This window comes from Pistacia vera, unplaced genomic scaffold (assembly GCF_008641045.1).
Source record: "Pistacia vera cultivar Batoury unplaced genomic scaffold, PisVer_v2 Contig348, whole genome shotgun sequence".
In the NCBI taxonomy this organism is placed as follows: Eukaryota; Viridiplantae; Streptophyta; class Magnoliopsida; order Sapindales; family Anacardiaceae; genus Pistacia; species Pistacia vera.
The window spans coordinates 242,968-253,229 of NW_022196166.1; the positions used below are offsets into that span (position 1 = coordinate 242,968).

Below are 10,262 nucleotides of genomic sequence, written 5' to 3' on the forward strand. Positions count from 1 at the left end.
TTTCTAACTCCCATTAAAAATGATGCCGAAATTGCCGATTCAAGTGACGGTTGCGAATGGCAAAACCAAAACCAAAAAAATACTAACACACCAAACGCACTCAGTCTCAAAGACCAATTGGTTTCTGATTCAGATCTGAAACTCCCTCACTTAGATCCATACAATAACAACTGTTTTATACTTTTACCGGTCAACCATTTCATTTCCTATTTTGGTCTTCGGAAATTGGAGCAATGGAGCGGTTCATAGAAAACTTGCCGCCAATGGATCTGATGCGGTCGGAGAAGATGACCTTTGTACAGCTCATCATTCCCGTCGAGTCCGCTCATCGAGCCGTCTCGTATCTCGGCGAACTCGGTCTCGTGCAGTTTCGTGACGTAAGTGTGTCGTCTCAGATCCGATTTACTCTTTTTTCTTTATTTAATTCTCCTTTTTTTTTTTTTTTTTTTCCGTGTTTGGTTGCTGAGAAATTAGAAAACAAAAGGAAAATTAGGATTTAAAGGTTTGTACAGTGATGGTTGGCTATATGAATTGTTATGCCAAACTTAGTGGAGCTCTTATTTTTTTGGTTGTTTATTGTTTAATTGTCTTTATCATGTTGTTCTTATCAGTTTTAGCTCAGATCGCACTAGTTTGTATTGAATTACTTGGAGGTAAAATTGTATTTTTTTACCCCTGTTTGTTTGCTGAGAAAATGGAGGTAAAGAAAGGATATGGATTTGAGGTTTGTTTTGGTTCATGATGACAGTTATGTTAAACTCAACTATGTACGTATTAAATACTTAATTTATGGAATTTTAAGTTAAAATGTTAAACTGAATACGTGCTTACTGTCGTAGTTAACAGCCATAATATCTAAAGGTGATTTTGTTTCCCTTGACAGTTAAATGCTGATAAAAGCCCTTTCCAGCGAACATTTGTTAATCAGGTATATAGCTTACATATATCAGAGCTATTACTGTGATATGAACACTTTAGATTTTCATTTTTTTTCTCCAGAGTAATGCTGTACATATGTTGTAATCTAAACAAACTAATGCAGCATAAATGCATGATTGCCTCATCATCTATCTTCATTGTTGAGGTGACTTTGGAAACTCTTTCATTAATTTTGTGCTACATGAGCTTGGATAACAAAGTTTGTGTTTGTAGCATCATTCTTTTCTCATTTTGCGATATAAAGTTTGACTTTAAATTTTATTTTAGTTATGCTACTCTGTCTTGTATTCTAGAAACTTAGATGCTACTTGCTATTTGTTTATGCATATCCATCTATCATTGCATTTGCAGCTTTTTATATTTCCAGTATTTTAATCTTATCATGTCTTCCTGTTTTTTTTTTTTTTTTTTTTTTTTTTTTTTTTTTTTTTTTTTTTTTTTTTTTTTTTGCCTTTTATTGATGCTAAATTAATGAATATGGACTCTTCAGCACCATATAAAATTTTGATCTTATGCTCTCCTTTGTCAGTAATTACCCAAAAGATATAGGATAGAATATGAAGTATAAAATTTCATTTCTAATTTTATATTTTTAAGTTTACAACATGGGTAAATGCAATTTGCATTACCATGTATTATTGTTATTTGAATGTTTAGAGTCTTTTACAGGTAAAGCGATGCGGAGAGAGGTCAAGAAAACTGCGATTGTCAAGGAACAAACAATAAAGCTGGTCTTCTATCTTCTGTCCATCCTGTTTCAGGACCTGATGTTGAATTGGAGGAATTAGAGGTCGATATTTAAATTACCCTTTTGTTCAACTGGAGTTTTTTTTTTTTTTTTTTTTTTTTTTTTTATCCATTGTCTGGGTTTTTCTTGTCTTTATCCTAGATTTTCAATTTATTTATGTTGGAACAACGTATATACTAATGTAAAGACTACTTGCTTCTGAAATCTGACAATGTATTATTTGTTGTATTTTTCCTAATTCAGCTGCAACTTGCTGAGCATGAACATGAGCTAATGAAATGAACTCTAACAGTGAGAAACTTCGACAAACGTATATGAGCTCTTGAGTTCAAAATGGTCTTGCAAAAGGTACTCATTTTGGCTTTCTTTTGGGGGTAAATTGGTGTTATGTGAATAAATCTGTTGACTTTTACCTCGGTGGTTAATTTGGTATTGTCTTTGTGTGTGTTTAGTTCCTCCTGAGCTTTGCTTGGCCAGGGTACTCCTAACCCCATGTTTATTGCTGCATATGCAATTAAGCATTTATAAGTGACACAATCTGTGATGGATATTAGTTCAGTACCAATAATCTACTTGCTGGTGGACTATCTGTTGCTTCTAGCATACTACTCTGCCAGAAAACAAGTGATTAAGGGTTCCTACCAAATATATATGTTCCCTTTCCCGTTCAAGTTTGACTGACAAGCAATTTTTAATATTTTCTTTTAGTTGGATGTGAGATGTTTCCAGTGTTCCTTTAGCAAGTATTTTCAATGGTTAAGTCCAATTCATTCAATCATAAGAAATGTTCTTGTTGAGGGCATAATTTTAAATTCTTGTCTTCATGAAACCAGTACGGCATAGGAAGGGTGGAATTTTATAATTCGTTTGTGTTTCTAATGGATGCATATTGGACAATTGCATAGTATCTATGTTTTTGCGTTTATTTGATATCGAGAAATTATTTCAAGTCATCAAATACCTAGGTGATCTAGAATTGGTGGTTTACTTGTTTGTGAGTGGGATTCATCCTCCTGGTCCTGATATATCCTTCTTTAAACCTGGAGTTGAAAATGCTTCTCACTGAATGGTAATTAATTGTGAAAGGAATTTAAATCTTGAAATTTCGCTCCAAACTATACTAACTAATGCCTTTTTCTATGCCCTTACCTCCTATATTTTATTGGGCATTTCCAGGCTGGTGGCTTTCTTGTATCAAGTAATGTCATGCAGTTACTGAGGAACCTGGAGTTAAGTGAGAGTGTGTACCTCAACAATGGTTATGCTGACAAAGCTTCATTACTTGAACGGTTTATGTTTAGTGAACTTTGAATTGTTTTTCTGAGAAAAACATAACATCCCGTGGGTTTTTTATTTAGATTGTTCATTTTACAGGATAAATTCGGGCCATCATCACCAGTCTGGTCAAGATTTATCAGTGGGATTTTTGCAAGTCGAAAATTCAAGATTTGAGAGAATGTTATTTCGTGCTACTAGGGGCAATATGCTTTTCAATCAGGCACCAGCTGATGAAGAGATTGTGGATCCTCTAACAGCTGAAATGGTTTTTTTCTTTCTCATTATGTCTCTATTAATGTTATCATCTAGAATATTCAATGTTGCTTCTTTTAATCGCCATTTTTGCTCAGAGGGTATTTGTTGCCTTTTTTAGAACTAGTATATGTTATCTGATATTGACTTCTATGTTCACCTTGCAGGTTGAGAAGACCATATTCGTAGTATTTTTCTCTGGGGAGCAGGCAAGAACGAAGATTTTGAAAATTTGTGAAGCTTTTGGGGCAAATTGTTATCCTGTTCCTGAAAGACATTACTAAACAGAGCCAAAATTTAGAGAAGTAAGTGTCTTGTTGTGGAGGTTTGTTATATTTCATCTTATGCATGGAAGAAAAATTCCATTCACATATTTTATTTGTGTCTTTGATGGTATTATGTATTCGTTTTAATCTTCACAACTGTTATATGAGATGCTCTTAATGTCTCTGAATAACAAACAGAAAATTCTAAAATTCTTAGAGTTCTATTTGGAAAGATATACAGACTATGATTACCTTCTTTAGTGTTCCTCATTTGTCACCAAAAAATGTTTATATGCCTAATCATTGATTAGAGTTCCCATACTCTGTAATTTTGTTGATTAGAAGATATAAAAAAGAGCCCAGTAATGTTTATTTCAAATTTTTGCTAAGTTAGGCTTTTTTGGGCAGTTTTATCACGTCTTTCTGAGCTTGAAGCCACGCTGGAGGCAGGCATTCGCCCCCGAAATAAAGCCCTTACTTCCATTGGATTCCATCTTACAAAATGGATGAATCTGGTAAATTTAGCTGTTTCCTGTCTCCCGTTGTTCTTTAGTGCCCTTGCTGTAGCTTTCAACATATCAGATTTAAACTATTTGAACTCCATGCCATGTTCACGATAGGTAACTTAATCTTCTTGCTTCTGTGACCACCTTTTACTAGGTAAGAAGGGAGAAGGCGGTATATGATACATTGAATATCTGAATTTTGATGTTACTAAAAAATGTCTTGTTGGAGAGGGCTGTGTCCTATATTTGCGAAAGACCAGGTAAGTTTGTCAGGCCTCATCTACCGTTGTTGAATAGATTTAAACTGTGTAGTTACTGTATTACTGTCTTGTACTTCTGCTGAAGAGCTATTGCCTATGGGGTTATTTGTTTTAACAGATTCAGGAGGTGCTCCAACGTGCAACGTTGATAGCAGTTCTCAAGTGGGCATAATATTTCATGCTATGGATGCTTTTGAATCACCTCCGACATATTTTAGGACAAACCGTTTCACAAATGCTTTTCAAGAAATTGTTGATGCCTATGGGTGAGCTCCCATGCTGCTATCATTGTGTGTCATCTTCTTCAAGCAAAATTGTCTCTTCCGTATTAAAGCAACATTCACCTTGTGAATCGTGATTTTGGTTATGAGATTTTTGAGGGATATTTTCTATGACATCATCATTATCTTTGTACAATTTCATCTGATGCTTTCTTGTTAGATTAATTTCATGAGTATAAGAGGCTTACATCGTGAACAAGAGACTCATAGAGGTTGATGCTTTTCTTTCTTTAGTACTGTCATCATTTTCACCAATGGCGGCTATTGTTCCAATCATGTATTTAATCTGTCGTACCACTAGAATTGATTCAAGCTCTAGCATAGTTCAGTTTCTGTTTAGATGAGCCCAGCTGCTTGATGTTAAATTTGAATTATATACTTAATGTTCAACTTGCATGTAATTTTGCATATGGGTTAATTGAATCATTGATATTTATACAATTTTCAGAGTGAGCTAATCGGCAGGAGCTCTGTCATTTATTTTTATTAGTTTGTAAAATTTATGAGATGATTACAGTACAACGAACAATCTGTTTGGCAGTGTTGCTAGATATCAGAGGCAAATCCTGCAGTATACACTGTGGTTACATTTCCTTTTCTTTTTGCTGTGATGTTTGGGATTGGGGTCATGGAATATGTTTATTGTTGGAGCATTAGTCCTCTTAGCTCGGGAAAGGAGGCTCAAGTCTCAGGTATACTTGACTTCAAGCTCTTTTTTTTTTTTTTTTAAACGATTGTTGTATTAGAAGAAACTATACTTGTCTAGTATTATGAATTATAGTCCTCCTTGATGATATAAACTTATCAAAATGTTTGTGTTATTTTCCAGAATACAAGTCATTGAATGTATCAGTGGCTAAGTTTAATTATTCCATCTGTTATTACTTCACTGTTTTTTATTTATATTTTTTTTAATGCTTTGGATGTATCATTGTGCTTTTAGTTTTGATTATAGATTTTCCTTTTCGTAACTATGTTCAATGCTTATTTTGTTTCATTTTATATTCTCTGAGAGAGGATATTTGAACGAACTGCAGATGCTTGATTGGACCCTTAGGACTTCAATCTGTCTTTGACTTAAGATTTGCATTTTTAATATGGTTAACTGACTTGACATTGTGCTTATGTAATATGTTAATTCCCCTGCCATGAGATTTCATGTAGTTCCAATAAGTTGATTTTGAAAAGTTTATATTAGAAACTGGAAGCTTTATGGAGATGCTATTTGGTGGGCGCTATGTACTCCTTTTGATGTCGCTTTTCTCAATTTACTGTGGACTGATTTACAATGAATTCTTCTCTGTTCCTTTTCACATATTTGGTGGTGCTTACAGATGCGAGATAAAACTTGCAGGTAATTGTTATTTATATCTTTAGATTAATTTTGAGCAGAATCCTTAGATGCATCAGGCAGGCTTGGTTTTTTACTTCTTGATGCCCTTATTGATTGATAACTTGATAGAAGTTTTACATTTATGGATAGAGTGGTTCTAAATAGCCCCCACTATTTTTCCAACACCCATTTTTAACATTTTTACTATAATATCCTTAAGAACAATCCTTAATGCACCCATGATTACCGCCCTTAAAAAAAAAAATCAATTGGCAGAACTTTAAACCTGAACACAGAAGAGAGTAAAATCCTGAGATGTTATGTTTGCTCTATCAGTGATGCACACCAGTGGGTTTAGTCAAATATCGAGATCCTATCCTTTGGCGTTGATCCAGTTGGCGTGGAAGTCGTTCAGAACTGCCTTTTCTAACCTCTTAAAATGAAGATGTCTATCTTGTTAGGTGTGGCCCAGATGAACCTTGGAATTATATTGAGTTACTTTGATGCACGCTTCTTTCGAGCTCACTGGACATAAGGTGTGCCCTCTCCCTCTTTTCATCTTGACTAATCCACTTCTTCACCCCTTTAAATTGCCTTTTGCATTTAGAGTGAAGAGACTGAAGTTGTTTTTGCATCTTGGTGTCTAGGTATCAGTTTGTGCCACAGGTGATCTTTCTTAACAGCCTTTTTGGTATCTTCGCTCTTATCGTTATCAAGTGGGGCACTGGTTCTCAGGCGGACCTTTATCATGTAATGATATACGTTTTTTTGAGTCCCACTGATGACCTGGTGAGAATCAATTGTTTTGGGGCCAGAGACCACTTCAGGCATGATCTTCCCTCTTTTATTCTATTGTGAGATGCTTAAAATTATATTATTTTTTGTCTGTAGTAAATATTGAATAAATTGATGTTTGACTTTCGCAGATACTATGTTGCTTTTGCTTTAGTTGCAGTTCCGTGGATGCTCTTTCCAAAACCTTTTATTTTAAGAAGCAACATTTGGAGGTAATTTGGTGGTTGAGTTGTCTTGCATTTAATTTTTTTCGTAGAAGCGTTCCTTAATATTTTGCATCTTCTGACTATATTTTCAGAATAGTGCTTATGTTTGTGGGTGGTACTTTTAGGCTCTCTTAAATTTCTCTGACTTCTTTTAAAATGGACAGTGTTTGCCATGTTTTGATAAACTGAACATAAGTTTTTCCGGCGGAGTGTGTGATATATATTTTTCATCCTATCTGTATCTATTTGATGGATCTTGTCTTCTTGTTAAACCAATTTTTGATACTCTTAAGTAGCATACTTGTCCCAGCCTAGCTATAATTGTTACACATCTAACCATTTTTCGAAGGGAAGAGTACACATACACATCTAATTTCTCTTGTTCATCTAAGTAATATTGAAGGTACCTCTTTCTGGTGAAATGTGCGTAATACCATGCAGTGTCTATATGCTGTGTGTATACAAGTCTCATGTTCAAATTTCTTCTGTAACATATTCTTAACCCTTAATTTATCCCTGGTGATTTCAAGGAACCTGTGGTGCCATACTCTTCTTATGCTGCCCAATAATTTGTAGAGGCAATTAATGATTGCTTGTCAGCTCTGTAGAAAAGCTGTATTGGCACCATACAGAAGGACTTTTTATGATCATTGCCTTCTCTCTCACAGCATGACCCATTCTTGGTCAATCCTCTCCATCTTTTCCAACCTTTTGGACTAGCCCCTTTTAGCTATTTGACATTGATATTTTTTTCTAGAAATTTTAGAGCTTGATTATTTTTTTCTTGGGATATTTTCTAGAGATTTCAAGGTCGTACTTACGGGATACTTGGCACCCTCTGAGATGGTCTTGAGGTGGAACCTGATTCTGCACGACAACATCATGAGAATTCAATTTTAGCGAGATATTTGTGCACCAAATGATACACTCAATTGAGTTTGTTTCTCGTTGCAGTCTCAAACACGGCATCATACCTTCGATGTGGGCTTTGAGGGTACTGCCATGATTTTTGTTGAATTTAACAAATGTCTGTTGTATTATGTGTTTACCTGATAACTGTCAACTGATATTGCAGCTTGGCGCCTCTGAACTATCTACTGTTTTCTATGAGAAGTCCTCCTTCTGCCTGGGGGTGATTTTTTTATATTTTATCTTGTGGCATCTGTTTCTCTGCCTTGTGAATTTTTGCTATTTCATCTTCTCTTATTTCTTGCTGTTTATATATCTTCATATTCTTCGTCATTGTTTGCATGCAGTATGAACCATGGCATTATATCCTTCATTTCTTTGTGCCCACTACAAATGTAAGGAGAGCTTGATTGGCGCCACTTACTACTCATGTTAACATATTCACATTGTATTGCATACAGTGCAAAGTGAGCAGGGGTATTAATAGATCTATTTCTTTGATCGTAGAATTAGGCATAATTTGCTTTCTTTCGGCAACTGAACCATCCTTGCACTGCATGTGGAAATGTGTTAAGTTATCTATCTTTCGTGAAATTATCACATATTTTTAGAACTCTGTTACAAGTCTTGTATGGTGCAAGAAACAGCAGGCTAAAATATTAAACGGATCCTTGATAGATCAATTTTCAATACTGTTTGCCAAGTCTTCAACACCGTGCTCTTTTCAGGCACACACAGTGATTATGTTTATAAATCTATGACATCTTTTATGAAGTGCATTTATTAGTGTAATTGTGCAAAGCTTGTGTAAGTGGGCCTACTTACTGATTGTGAGAAGTTTGACTTGGGAAAAAGGGAAATAGATATGCAATCAACTTAACAAGCCTAAACTTAATAAATTAATCCTTGTCGTGAATATTGGTAATGGAAGTGGGAATGTGCTAAACATGTATTACTCAGTAGTATGTTCTTTTATTATCAGTAATGATATGCAAGTGACAATTATTACAGGTACGACAACCTTGTTATCCGGTTAATAGGTCTGGCGGTTTTTGCCTTTGCCACTGCCTTCATATTGCTCATGATGGAGACTCTCAGTGCTTTTCTACACGCACTGCGTCTTCATTGGGTGGAATTTCAAAACAAGTTCTACCATGGGGATGGCTACAAGTTCAAACCCTTCTCTTTTGCCGCAATAAATGATGATGAGGATTAGTTTTATCATATATATCCTTCCGTTTTGGATTTATTTTTGGGAGAAAGAAGAGTATGAATGGGGGCGGGAGTATTTTCAACTATAGAAGCTGCGTAAAATGGACATCTATATAATCCCTTTTTGGGTGGCAAGAGGATTTCTGCTTATTTTACTCTTAACATTATGCTGCACGAGATTGACGTAGAATAGAAACATGAAATCATGGCTCATATTCTCTGGAGTCTGGAGGTTTAAGTATACATGGGTTTCTGCTTACGGTCAGTCGTGTTTAACTTCCTTCAAAGAAGTTTGTATTTTAATTTTCATTATTATTCTTTTACACAAAGGAGAAAAAGTAAAGAGGGCAAGGCAGGGTTGGGAACTTACTGTAAAGAGGAGTTGGGGAATCTTTATACTGTACCATGTAGCTTTTGCATTTTTTTTTTTTTTTTTTTTTAACAGAATCACACTAGTTAGTGTGGACATTTCGGGGAATTGGGCCTATTTTTAAAATTTTGTGTTATCCTAATGTAATGATTAGTTACCCAATTATACAGTTATCCTATAGAGAGTTTCAAGTTGAATAATTTCAATTGCCCCTCGTTTAAGTCGTATGATTGGTAAATAAGGAAGCTTCGGTGTAGGACCAAGTGATTGTTCTTTCGTTTTAAGAGGGAAGTTTCTTCTCATTATGAAATTGTTGTCTGTCTTTGATGACAAAGTTTGGTCCAAAATCCAAATTATGTGTATAAAACTGTGATTTCAACTAATATGGTTGTTTATCTGTCGTTTATATGTCAACATAATATCGATTATATGAAAGTAATATACTCATCCCATCGCCATTCATTAGAGAGATAATGTTTAGGGGCGTTTGGTTTGGGGTTATGTGAGATTACTGGGGTTAAGTTATCTTATATTACTTAATTACCATGTTTGATTGTCAAGTAATATAAGATACCGGTAATTTTCAAATACCAATAGTGGTTACTATTAGTAATATTTGAGGTAATCTGATTATCTCTATTTTCTTAGGTATTTTAAGATTATCGGGGTTATCTTGTTTTATTATAATTCTATCCCTTATTAATAAAATTTTAGGACAATAATGCCTTTATTTTTAAATTTATTTACATAAATATGACTTTTACTATTTCACTTAAATTAATTAACTTTTTAGACAAAATTACCCTTAAATTCAAAACAAATTGTAGCCCACCCTAGTCACCACCCCCACCCACCTGCCATCGGCAACTACCACCATAGCCGTCGAAACGGCGCACAGAAGGCCGAA

At 34.8% G+C, this 10,262-nt stretch overlaps 1 pseudogene; it reads left to right on the plus strand.

Annotated features, from left to right (window-relative positions):
* Window positions 1-21: 21 nt before the first annotated feature.
* LOC116139205 lies at window positions 22-9,075 on the plus strand (annotated as a pseudogene).
* The last annotated feature ends 1,187 nt before the right edge of the window (window positions 9,076-10,262 follow it).